Raw genomic sequence first — 13,180 nt, forward strand, 5'->3', positions numbered from 1 at the left:
ATATATTCCTGCACATCCGGACGATCGCTTATGTCGCTCGGTTTACTTCCGTTCGCCCATTAATATTCAAACCCACGAGGCTTTGATTTTCTCGCGCGTTGCCTTTATTCGAAAAGGCTCATTGTTGGTCTACCACCGTCCCGTGGGGTTGATAGCACTCATTTGTTTATGTTGCTCACTGCCCTGCCACGTGTTTGCTAATCCCTTCGTCGCTTTGTTTCGTTACACGTACATACACGGTTAACGCGGGAACAATAGACGATCCTACGTAATGGAATTTACGTGGGTCAGTCTTATTGCGAGCGGCCTTCTCCCTTTAGTGTCCCGTTTCCACGTGCCATCGATCTTCCACCTGTCAAATTAAATTACAACCATCGCGCGTATCGCAATTTAACAGCGCCGTAACGATTGAAAATTTTCGCGTCAAGAAACCGACCGCAATTTCTGCCTCGAGAAATAATATCACCGGGTACAAAAACCATGGCAATTTGTATTCGAAGCAAAGAAACCCTGATTTTGGTGGGTCTTTTACTTTTGAAACATTTTCTTATATTGCTGCATTTGGAAGATACGGTTGTACCCTTTTTGAAAATTGGAAGAAGCGCAATTGCATTTGTCCGGATACACCAGTGCAGTTATTTTTAAGATATTACATTTAAATAGGTTGAAATTAATTTACTCACGTATACTATTTTTTTTATTTGTAAAATATTTAAATAGTAATATTTACGTAGCTATTTGAATAGTCGAAAAGTGGCTGTGCAATGCTTAGTGCAACAGACGCAGAATGCAGTGTCGTTAAGCGGCGCGTAATTTGAAACTCGAGGTCGTGTGCGTAGCGGCGAGCCGGCACGTCGAGTCAGTCGCGCTCCAGCCGCCGCGGTGGAAGGTGCTTGCTTGTTGCTCTCCTTCGTTTCTTAACCTTCGCGCGGTACTTCGAAACGCTTCGCGCCCAAACAAACGGATTGGTTTACCCAGTAGTTCGTGACGCATTGTGTAAACAAATCAGTGGTCCCCCGTCGAGTGTCCGGCGGTTTCGATCGAGTGCTCGCCGAGGATTCGAGCACGTTGCGCGAACAAGTTGCCGCGTTACGCAACCCGTTGATTCGCGACACGCGGGAAACGACGAACTTGCGGCGTGTCTTCTCCGCGTCGCATTTTTTGCGCTGTCACGCAGTCTGTCTCAAGGATTGTCTGGTAAGTCGACGCTTGCTTTATTAGAAATAGTCGGTGCGTTTTAGATCTTGTCGAAAACAGGTTAACGCAAAACGAGCGAAAAAAAAAAAATGGCGTGTTTTGACATATCAAGACTACGCTGGTCAAATTAGAGATTATGCAAATGTATCGATAGACATGTGTTATCGAATGTTTTACAACGTAATTTACGTATTTGCGTGGAATAACTTTCTGCTTCATTTTCGGGACGTTTCGAAACATTTTTCTCCCGACGAGATGCAGTTATTCTTACGAATTATTTTACTTGGGGGAATAATGTTGATCGAGGCTAGGAATGTCGTTGATTTCGTTCGTTTGTCCGCGGTATCGGGACACGGATCCAGCGTACCGTTCGAGCCGTCGACGAAATGCAGATAAATCGCAGGTGATCGATTACAGCCGGCGAATAACGAGTTCGTTAAATCGCGCGGCGTACTTGTTTTGACAGTCATAGAAAGAATTCCGCTGGTTCTTTCCGGTCATACCGGTTCCCATCGTATAAAGGCTATTGAAGGAGGCGTAGGATAGAGACAACAGGAGCAACAGAGAGAATCTCTCGGAAGAGAGGTGCAAAAGAGAGCAATAGGGGACCCGAGCGAACGGATCACTCGACAAGAAATCCGACGTGCGACACCGTACGCTCTCCTCGCGGTTGTCCCTCGAGATGAGCGTGCTATATCGACTTCCCAGACAATTTCAGGTTAATTCTCTTTGATTTTTTTCCCTTGTTGCTGTTATCGACTGACCGTAGCCTACGTCGAACGAATCGTTTAAGAGAGGATTCTCGTCAAATAACAGTTTCCTTTAGTCGGAAAGAAGGAGTAAAACTTACTTTCGTCGATATCTAGTTCATTTTTATTCAGTTCGATAGAGGGACATTTACTTTATACGTGCGTCAAATTTAAAAATCGACGTGTAAATTCTCTGGGATATTATGCCACCCATTTTGAAAAATGGCGTTTCCAGATGGGCTTTAAAGTTTGGCTTACAGTCTAAGAGCAATCTTTTACGGTCTTTTTAAAGATCGAAACTTGGAGTGTAAAACGAGAAATATCAATTTTCTGAATACTAGATAGCTCGTTTGAATATTTCGGTAGGGAATTACGAACCTGCATCGAATTTAGCGTTCCTGTTCAGTCTCTGGAAGGAACGCAATCGATCAGGAAATAGTGCCTGCGTTCAAATCGACCAAATAAGCGGAGTAAATAGCTCCGACGACTTTAAAAATTGTTCCTTGATTCGTCAAGTGAACGTATATCGTTCCAACTATAACCCACTGAATCCTGCTTTTAGTTAAATTGACTGCGCGCTTGCTTTATAGCTACAGCTGGGCAAATTTTGCGTGAAATCAAACCGTGAAAGATCGACGGGAAATAAACGCTTCGGTATATTTTCGCGAGAACGTGTATTTGGAATTAAATAAATATAATATCGTTTTATTTCCGACAACAGTAATTTCGTTTTCAAATATCGCCGGAAAGAATCCGATCACGAGCGCTTGAAAACTGTTCAAAACGATTTTATCGAAATTAAACAACGCTTTTAAAAACATTTGAACTTTACCAATTAATACAGGAGAAAGGAGGAAGATATGTTGTATAAAGTTCCTGAATAAATGCTTTGTTTTAGCGTTGGGAACATTACACCACTCGATTTTTACGTGTGGGAATTTTAAAACGGAAAGTTTACTCGACAGAAGTGACTTTGTACGGAGAACTCAGTAACGAGGAACTTGGTGGAATAATAAATTCAATTGTTTATCGATATTAAGTTCTGTAATAGAGAATTCCTTGGCGCATTCGTGCAATATTTATGTTCGACTCTAAAACGAAGCGTTTGGAATCTAAACGTGTAAAGAACAATGGAAAAATTGGTTTCTTTTGCACCGCGGAGAATTTGTCGGGCTTCGTATTTTTCAAACGCAAACCTTAGGCTCGTTTTCTCCGTTAGGCTTCCTTCGGTCATCTATCCAGGCGTCTAAGGTAGTTTGAATTCCAGACGGATAGTTGTGGTTTCGTGACGCGGAGTTAAGTGAATCGCGCGCGAAGCCAAGGTTGAAGTAGTTTTCTCGTTACTAAAAGTACCGCCGTTGAAAGATTTAACGCAAGTACCCTCTCTCCCTTCTTTCGTATTCAAGTAAACTTACCGGAGGTCCAAGAGAACCGACCGCATGAATATTTCCGCTTTGATTTCTTCCGTGTAAGAAGATGGCCCATCGTGGATACAGAATCTATCGGGAGATATTTGAATTTTATCGTAGTTTCAATTTTTCATGATCATGATTTTTATGCGTGCGTGATCAGCTATAATCTGGAAAGATCGTACATGGCGAAAGTTAGTTATAATTAGGTAATCGACGATAAATATCAAACTGTTTTCTTTATTATCGCTTCTACTCATTTTAGAAAGTCGACTTTCACTCTATTAATATGCAAGTTATAATAATATTTGACCAAGTAATGTCGGTTCACGTTGCAAATTTTCTCAGTTCATTTAGGAGTATTTTAAGACGTATTTATACGAATATTACTAAATCCTTTCCAAAGAACTTCATCCGTAACTGGGTTAAGGTTGCAACATATAAAAGTAAAAAGAAACGTTAAGAACCTCTTCGAGTATCTATCTCGGATCTAAGCGCGACCTTGTATCGGAGTTTGAACTAGTATCTGTGTTTATCTTCTCCATCGAAGTGCTTGAAATCGAGGGTGCGATCTACTTCATTTATGATAACCTACCGAAAAGAATCCGTTATCGTCATTTCGTGCGTAACGCAAAGTCAGTTTATCGATCGTTCAGATTGTACAAAGCTATGCTAATATTTTACTCGATACCATGGCGTTCTCGAGCTACGCGATAAAGTAAATACAGCTATCTATCCGTGGTGAAATATTTCTGTTTCGTACGCTCATCTTCTGTTTAATTTGCGATAGTTTCGAAACTTTTTACAAGTTGTCTTCTTAAGTAAAAGGAGAAACTTGTTTGTTGCTCTTTTATTAATACAAAGGATTAATATAAAGTTTTACAGGTTTTTGCTCTAGTATCTTGTACAAAGTATTGAATATTTTGTTGCACGTTATCAAAGAAATTTATCGATTCTGGATACGTCGAAAATTTTAAATATATCGACGTCAACGATTCATAGGCATCGGGGAAAAAATGTGGGTGGTGTCGAAGCTCGTGAGGTATGAATTCCACGCTGGCTCGTGGAAGGGAACCTTCTTGATCGTGCATATCTTTGCTCCCACGCAATAAAAACGAACCCTTCCTGAAGTTTTTAGTAACTGGGGATGAGAAATGGATTTTATACGACAATCACCGGGGAAAATGTTGCCGGATAAAGAAGGACTGCCGCGACGATGCTCTGAGTCAGATTTACATCCTCGTAAAATTCTACTATTCGTTTGATGGCATCGTTAATACGTTTTATACGTTTAATTGCGGAGTAATTGATCTATTACTTCTGGTATACGATAAAATTTTACGAAACAACAAAATTACAACTGCTGTTTCTAATTCTGGGCATCCTCTTTAATCAAATGATACGTTGGATCGATCGATTTTTTCAGCTTTTGGGGGGCAAATGAAAGCGTAGCGTGTAAAGATCGGTCGTTTGAATGGTTTGGTAGGTAATTCGTAGCGAAGGAAGTCGCATGATCCCTCGTAGGCGCTCTCAATTTAGGATTAAGAGCGCACGGTTGTCGTTGGCGGTCAGCGATAGGTAGTGCTCCAACGTTTCGAGGTTACAGCACGTTCTCCAATTACCGAGGCGGTACTCGCAAGTGTCTCCTACCTTGAATATGTATGCGTCGTTTGCCAGTAGCCGGCAAGAATCGATGAATATACATACAATCAAAGACGATCGTTCCGCGTTCGATTTAATATTAATTGAAAGCGTTGTTCTCCAAATTCGAGGACCCCTGTGCCTCGTCGAGGATTTCCTTTAACCCGGAAACCATGAATATTGCGTCGATTTCGAGCAACAGTCGAGTACGTAACTTTAAACATTCCGGATTCAAGGATTTTATCGGTTTTCTCTAGTTAGCAGAACGATTCATATTAACCGTATTTTTTGTGTGATATTTTTTGAAAATAAGATCCTTTCACACTCACGGAATTTTTATTACGAGATACACTTCATTTCTCAAATCTATGCACCCACTTAATCATTTAAAGAAGGTCTTCGTCATAAACCGAGGCGTCGACAAATAAATCTTCGTCTCTGAATCACTCTTGCCATCACAAAGGAGTTTAGTCTTCCTCTTATCGAGCAAGACAATCTTCTCACACTAATTTATTTCACTTACGTAATCTATATGTCGTTTCGAAGGTCTCAGAATCCTCTTCCATGTCCTATACTTTAGTTAAATTACCTGTATGTCGTAACAAGAGGTCAGAAACCACGGAAAAATTAACAATTAGAGTACCTTTGTATCGCTATTGGAAACAGGTCATCGAAGCAATAGAAGCGTTAGGTGAGATACGCGAACTGAAATGCAAAAGGGAGTGTTTCGATAAAGGAAAAACTAAAAATGAGAGATAAATATGTACCTGCACTATCTGGACAATAATTTTTATTTGTTGTCGTATCTATTTAAAAATTTACAAGCTCCCCTAGTACGCGGTTTTCTAAGCAAAGTCGAATCGTTGCGTGAACACACGAGGGATCCGACGTTACGTATGCATATAGGTTAACGATTTCTGCGAGCACACGCACGGATGTTCCCATTTTGAGCGTCGAGTGTTACGTTATCGCCGTTATCGTTTACTATACGCGTACGCGTGTACGTACGCCGTTGGCGTTTTAATTCTGCATTTGGAAGCGCTCGTTCCAGGAAGAACCGTACACGCACGTGGGGTGCTTGCAATTACACGTAGAATATAGATTAGAAAAATTATACCGTGCACTTATAATAATAGTGATACGGTGCATAGTCAAGGTAGCAATTTCATTGCAACGATTCGAAACGATTAACGAAGCCTAGAGTTGTTAGATGTATCGCTAACCAGCGTGTTAGAAATCTAAATTAGGAGAATTATACCGTACACTTATAATAATAGCGATTCGAAGTGTAGTCAAGGCAACAATCTTATTGTAACGATTCAATTACACGCTACGATATTATTAACGAAGTCTAGTTTGATGTATCGGCGATCAGCGTGTTAGGAAAATTGTAATAATAGTAATATGGAGTACCAATTTAATTGTACATTTTAGTACAGAGTAAGAATCTTAAATCTCAGTTCGATTACTACAAAATATTCTCTTCTTCCGACGAGATTAAAAATGTAACAGGTTGCTTCCCTGGGGCGGATGCGATACTAATTAACACGTAATCTAATTCTTTGAAGCATCGCCGTCTCCTGGGGCCCGTGCAATACCTGTCAGAGAGTCTTTCAGCATGGAGTTCTATAGAAACGACGGTCGTAAATAAAAATAGCAATTACAATGTCAAGAGGGGTTGACGTCTAGCAATTTTATTCTTCGTGTCCGAACGCGCGACTAAATGGCCTATTGTTCGCGTCCCCGAAGATGACCGAGCGAAAATGGTACCCCCGATGGTCGTGGCTCGTTTTCGAAATTCAAGGGTCAATAAACACGTCGACCTCGCGAAGGCGCGAACCGTTTGGGAACGCCGAGCATCGTCGAAACGCGTTTTTTACCTGTTGCTTACGGTCGCGCGAAACGTTCGATTAAAGTCCTGGCGCGATTGCTGTTTTAATCAAAACCGGAACGTCTCTTTTCGGGAGAAAAGTATTATCTTACTTTTAGGTCACTTTACAATTAGTCTTTTCTTTTAAGTTTCATAACACTATTTTAGAGGAAGGTACGCATAACTCTTGCCTTCAAAGTAAAACCAAAACACTTTGGTCCATGGAAGTACAGTACTACGAACTGACTGTACTAAGAAAAGATTCCAGATAGAGATTAGTTTGCGTAATTAAATATCGATAGAACTTGTATATTTCCTCTTCTGAGTTTTCTAAAGAGAGAACGCACGTTTTATCGCGGATAAAGGCTACCGGTTGTTAAAATTGTGGTAAACGCCGATAACTGGCCACCTAAGGAAGCTCGCGTACTTGTGTCTTTTGGGCACGAGGTCATAACAGTCGTGTGAAGCAGTCACGCGAGAGATAATGAAAAATTATCGCGTGCAATAAACGCGGTCGTGATAGCTTGACGCTAAAACGGGTCGGAGCGTAGGTCGATGCTCGAGCACGTGCACGCGCGAAGCCACGCGTTTTCGCGCTTCGACGACCTGGGACGGTGTTCGATTGTCCACGAACCGAGAATGATTTGCAGCTCGCGAAACCCATCGCCAGACGGACGTTTCTCTTTCGTATCCGTCGCGTATAAATTTCGTATCCGCTCCGGCGTGCGTCGATCCGACTGCATCGCCCAACCAAACTCTCAAACTATTAATTCCAACGTTCTGTATTCTACGATCGACAGTCTGTCATTGTTTGCACGATAGAAGATCGAAGACAAATACAGAAACAATATTAAGACGAAGAGAAGAAGAGTTATTAATGGCTACGAAATGGTTTCTGCCTAATTTTGAGTCACTCTTGGAGGATCTATGGATCGGTTACGCTGAAATGCGAATCTCGGGATGCGGTTTCGCGGCGTATTCCGTCGATCGTAGAGGTAGCGCGGTTAATTTTGCTTTGGATAGGGAAAATTCATTAAACCGGGATATCGTCGATGATATCGTCTCGATAGCTAGAATGTATATACGCTTGCTGGCCCGTACCCCGTGAGAATCGATATTAATTTTTGTTAATAAACCTGCGGTTCTCCCCATCCAACGAGTATCGATTAATTCAATTACGCTGACGTTCATGCACCATTAAGCCTGCCATTTCGCGAATATCAAGCGAACCGTGTGACGAGCCGAACGAATGTCTCGGCCGTCGTCCCGTTAATTACGCTAATAAGTCTCTATACTGAGCGTGATCGCGAGACGTTTCGCCTTAAATCTTTGCCGATTCGCGAGAGACCGTTGCCTTAAAAAGCGACGATCGTGCTCGCTATTTCCTTTACTCTACGTCCGTCTCTGTTTCGCCTCCCTTAAACCGCTACTCTCGCCTTTTCCCTGAATGCAAATTTGCCGCACGAACGGAGCGGACCAGTTCCCTCTACCTATGCCGCCAATTAAAACGCTCCTTTTCGAGGCAGCCCAGAAGCCGAGGATTCGGGATTCGGCACGCAGAAATCGTCGGGGCTTCGTTGCACACGGGGAAAAATAAAATCCGCTCCGTCGAAACCTTCTCGATCGACTTTTTATTCGGCAAAGTCGTCGAAACGCTCGCTCCTCCTCGGTCCGTGGATCGTTCGACGGAAATTCGGAGGACGTAGCGAGATAAATATGTTATTTCGAAGAGTCTGAACGTCGACGAAACGTTTCACCGGGGGTTTTACTCTCGCTGATCGTACCGCATCTCCGGAATCGGCCATCTCGCGCGTATTTATGCTTGTCCGCCTACCTAACATTCCACTATCTCCGTACCTTCATACTCTGATTACTCCGCTTTTTCCATTCTCCGAGCAAAATGCGAACTCCTATCGAACGGCCGTCGATCTGTTCCCCGTTACTCGAACCGAAACCGTTTTATACAGGGTGTTTGGCCACCCCTGGGAAAAATTTTAGGGCTACTAGAGGTCAAAATAAGACGAGAATCAAGAATACCAATTTGTTGATGGTGGCTTCGTTAAGAAGTTATTAAAGTTCCGCCTGTACTGAATTTTTTTCTCGAAACTGAGTAGGATTTCGGGGGTATGTCTGTTGACCAAAAATGATTGTAATTGACCCCCGCAACCGAAAATAATTTTTCCAGAACGATTTGAAATTTTTGAATTTAATTGTTAATAACTTTTTAACGAAGCCTCCATCAACGAATTGGTATTCTTGATTTTTTTAATTAAAATTTTTCCCAGAGGTGGCCGAACACCCTGTATATTGATATCGAATCAATAGTAGAAAATTTATCGCTTTATCAACGAAATTCTTTCACAACGCGACCTTGCAAGGCTTACTAACGTGGATATTTCCAAGTTGCTTTAGTCACAGACGTGTTTCTACGTTCCCACATTCTTCGTTTGAGAGTCACTGCTCAAGGTAAACTTTCGAGACTTCCTTCGGGCAAACAATTAATTTAAACTGAAGGGGGTTAGTTGATTACGCTAAGTTTGGAGTCCCCCACTGTAAAAACGCCCCGATCGACGAAATAAGTTTACCAAACGTGCCGTTCGAAGTTGCGCGAAGAGACGGGTGACGTCGCGAAGAGGCCGGGAAGTCTTTTCATCGCTCGTTTAATTTCATTTGTTCGACGGGCACACCGAGTGTCGGAACGATTGCGGGACAAAAGACGCGAATACAATAAAATAGAGAACGAAACGGCTAGCGCGGAGAGAAAATGAAACACGCGTTACGTAAAGAAAACAAGTTATGAATTACGTATCGCGGAGATTACGGAGCGTTTAAGTGCAGGGGAAATAATCACGGGAGAAATCAACGATATTACGAAACGCGTTGGTAGTCGTAACAATGCGATCTAAGCATTTGCATCGCGAAGAATGCGATTCTTTAAACAGAATTAGAATAACAGAATTTTCTGATTTATTAATTTGCAATTTAGTCTACTACCAAGCGTTTCCAATTCATATTTCGAGTGTGGTCATAAGCTCCTATTTACTCTAAAAATTCGTGTTTCCAGACCCAAAAAGTTCATAATTTCCTTGAATAATTCAGAGGGACGGTGGGGAAGGCACGGCGGTGCGTGGGCACGTTAAACGAAAGTAAAGGCCACGCTCTCATTCATGAGGAAACAAGGAACGCCGTTGTAATTGATTCGCTTGATAGATGTGACATCGACGAGCGGTGCAAAATACCGATCCGCAGCTCTCGCAACCGGTCGACGCTTATCGTTACTCTAAAAATAATTATTTAACGAGCTACTAGCTCTATCCCACTTTTGCGCGGCGCAAATCCGCGATCAGCCGTTAATCCATTCCACGCACAGTGTTTTGGACGATAAATACACCGGCACGCTGATTATTATTTAACGTATCGCCGTACGCACGATGACAGATTGAAACGAAACATCGTGGATCGATGGAAATAGCAGGGAGGAACGACATTTTTGATAGTTGCATTAAAATCATATCGCGCGAGGAGGAATTTAAAAATCTCTTTGTAAATCGATCGTCTGAGAAACAGCGAACGGAGAATGAAAGGTCCAGCGTAGCGGGATAAGTGATTGTAACGAGATTGGCGGGGCGCGATATCGAACATGACGCAATTAGTCGCCGATACGAGCCCGTTAAAAGTATTCGGTCATCGATCGCGACGCGTGTTCGGTTTCGAAAACATCGAGGACGTCGAATTCCCGAGCGATCCTTTGTGCCGGAAGGCGCGCTGGATATTCTTCTCGTCGTCTTTCATCGCGAGTAAAGTGACCGAAAAATTCGGTGGACTGGAATCGATGATCCTGTAGCTGGTAGGCACAGCACGTGCGTGGGCGCGTGCCTTTGCACCTTTCAAGGTGCTGATGAAGCTGGGACCGATCCATCCGAACCGTTCCATTTCAAATTCTACGCTCGCTTCTCACGGTCCTCTGTCTTTTGCTTGGAAATTTTTTGCTCGACACGTGCGAAACGAAAATTCATCTCTGCCGGTTTGTGGACGTCGTAAAACCCGCTTCGATCTCTATAAATATTCATTACGATTCGACAGACTTACGTAACGTGACACAGAAATGGTAGAAATTTGTTAACAGTTTGGTAAAAGAATCATCTTTAATAATTGCAATAGCAGCGCTCGCGTCGAAAGTTGGTAATATTTACTTGTATAATAAAAGGTGTACCCCTGGGGTTTGCACCCCCGCCAGAAATGTCCCTGAATGCCAGTTTCCATAGCGATTTCCGAGGAACGAAACGTACAGTAGGCAGTTACTCTCGTTGTGAAAATTTCCGATTCTGCGTTCGGCCGCGTTTTCCGCTCGCGCGATCGCATTCTCGTCAGAGATGCAGCTATACGTCGCATCGTAATAGTTACGTAGCCAAATCCGGTCGCGTGTGAATGTGGGAACACGTGTACCCGCCGCGCGTGCTTCCCTTTGTCTTCCTCCGTCGTTGCAACGATATCTCGACCTGTCCACGAGGCATTAATCGCAACGTCCCTTGGATACACGACTGCAAAGGCGCCAGCTGTCCCAGTTCGGTCTAAAAATTCTTCTATCGGCACTGATATGGGCGAATTCGCCTCCACTTGCAGTATTCCCTCGCTAAATGACTCAATTTTTCCCCCTCGAAAGGACTCGAAGCCATCCCCACTGTCAAAGCATTTGTATTTCCCATTATATCTTCGCGAGAGTATGGTGAGTGAAGTGTTCAATAGTTATTCCTATTTGATCAAAATTTTCCGGGGCTCCAGTTTTCCATAATCGATAATTTATAATTAAGGTCCGGAGAAATTTAATTTAAAACTTTTTAAAGCACTGGGCGCAGACGTCGACTCAATACTTTTATTCAAAATTATTAACGAACGGCCGGCAGATTCCAAAACTATTTAATTAATTAAGTTCTATGTCCTGATTGCTGTCTCTTCCTCAAACTCGGCATTGGTACACGCTTCTGCGCCGGGGAACGCTTATTCTAATTGCTCGAACTTTTTCGCTCGGGCGGACTTATTTTAATTTCATAAATAAACATTCGACGGGATCCGTTTGATGTCGAACGAACTTTGCTACAGGACCACCATCGAATTAATTAATTAGTTGATATCTGCAGGTATAAATAATTTAATTTGCGTCGTTATATTCGAGCAGAGATTATTTTTCTTTGTGATTCGTATTCGAGCTTGCACGTATTTTTTTATTTAATTAATATTAAATTTCAGTAAAAGAAAGCACGTAACGCGACCATTGATAATTTTAAATAAAAATGCAAGGTTTGGCACAGTTTGGCAAATCGTTTTACGAGTCGTGTTTCCGGCAGTGTTAAAAGATTCCGAAGTCGAGGGGAGGGTCCTAGGGACAGGGACAGCACCTGCAGTTTGCACGGAAGTATCGATATTATTTATGGGGACTTCGGTAGCGCGAAAACGATACTTTCGCAAGGGAATCCTTGGAGGGCTAGAGTGCCCAGTTTGCAATTCCCTCGCAGAAACTATGCGCGGCTTGGGCATTTGTACCTGCTCTGGAAATAAAACCTGCTGAGATTTCTCTGAAAGGACAGAGAATTACGTGCTCGAGGTGGCTCGCACCGGGTCCCATAATCTGCAGGTAAACGGACAAGGGAACACCAACGAGTAGAATAACCGTGAGAGGACGATTCGAGAGGCGCAGCAACGAGACACGACTGAAAATTCAACTAAATTCGAAAAATAGAAGGTTCTCGATGAAACAATGAGAGAGGATCGCGCTGGAAACTGGCCGCCACCGAGCGTAGAAAACAAGGAATACGACACTCGTTAATTACCATAAAATTTCTCTCCAGCGTTCATGTTTCTCGGGGAAAGCCTTGCACCGGAGTTAGGCAGATTGTAATAGCGAATAAAAATTTTAGATTCGTTCGCAAACTATATTATCGTATTCGTAAATTCTTTAATTTTCCAAGAAAGGGTCGAGGGAATCCAAAATTCGTATTCCTCGTTCCGCGAATAAAATCTCTCCGATTCCCTATCGCATCGGTGAATTTTCGATCCTTTTTCAGCGTGGCCCAGGACGAAAAAGAATTACCTGTTACGTCCTTGGAGTCTTAAGGGAAATCCCTTTAGGGTCGCTCGGAAACTTGGCGATCTTTGCCTTTGCTTCTTGAAATATCGCGCGAGAGTCAGATTTCTAAAGTTGCAGATTAAATAGAGTGACGTTTGCCGAGTTGGCGGGTCGCTTCTATCGAACTTCCGTCTTGGAAACTTAATCTTACAAATTACGGAAAATTCGAGAATGAGTTTTACAGCTGTCC

The 13,180-nt window shown here is 42.7% G+C and overlaps 1 protein-coding gene across 1 annotated transcript in view; it reads left to right on the forward strand.

Annotated features, from left to right (window-relative positions):
* Nucleotides 1-868: 868 nt before the first annotated feature.
* LOC143340928 (CD151 antigen) overlaps nucleotides 869-13,180 on the forward strand; it is a 75,954-nt gene continuing 63,642 nt past the window's right edge. Inside the window, exon 1 of the mRNA XM_076763363.1 lies at nucleotides 869-1,197. The gene's annotated coding sequence lies outside the window, so the exon portion shown is untranslated. The remainder of the gene's footprint in view (nucleotides 1,198-13,180) is intronic.

This window comes from Colletes latitarsis, chromosome 4 (assembly GCF_051014445.1).
Source record: "Colletes latitarsis isolate SP2378_abdomen chromosome 4, iyColLati1, whole genome shotgun sequence".
Lineage (NCBI taxonomy): Eukaryota > Metazoa > Arthropoda > Insecta > Hymenoptera > Colletidae > Colletes > Colletes latitarsis.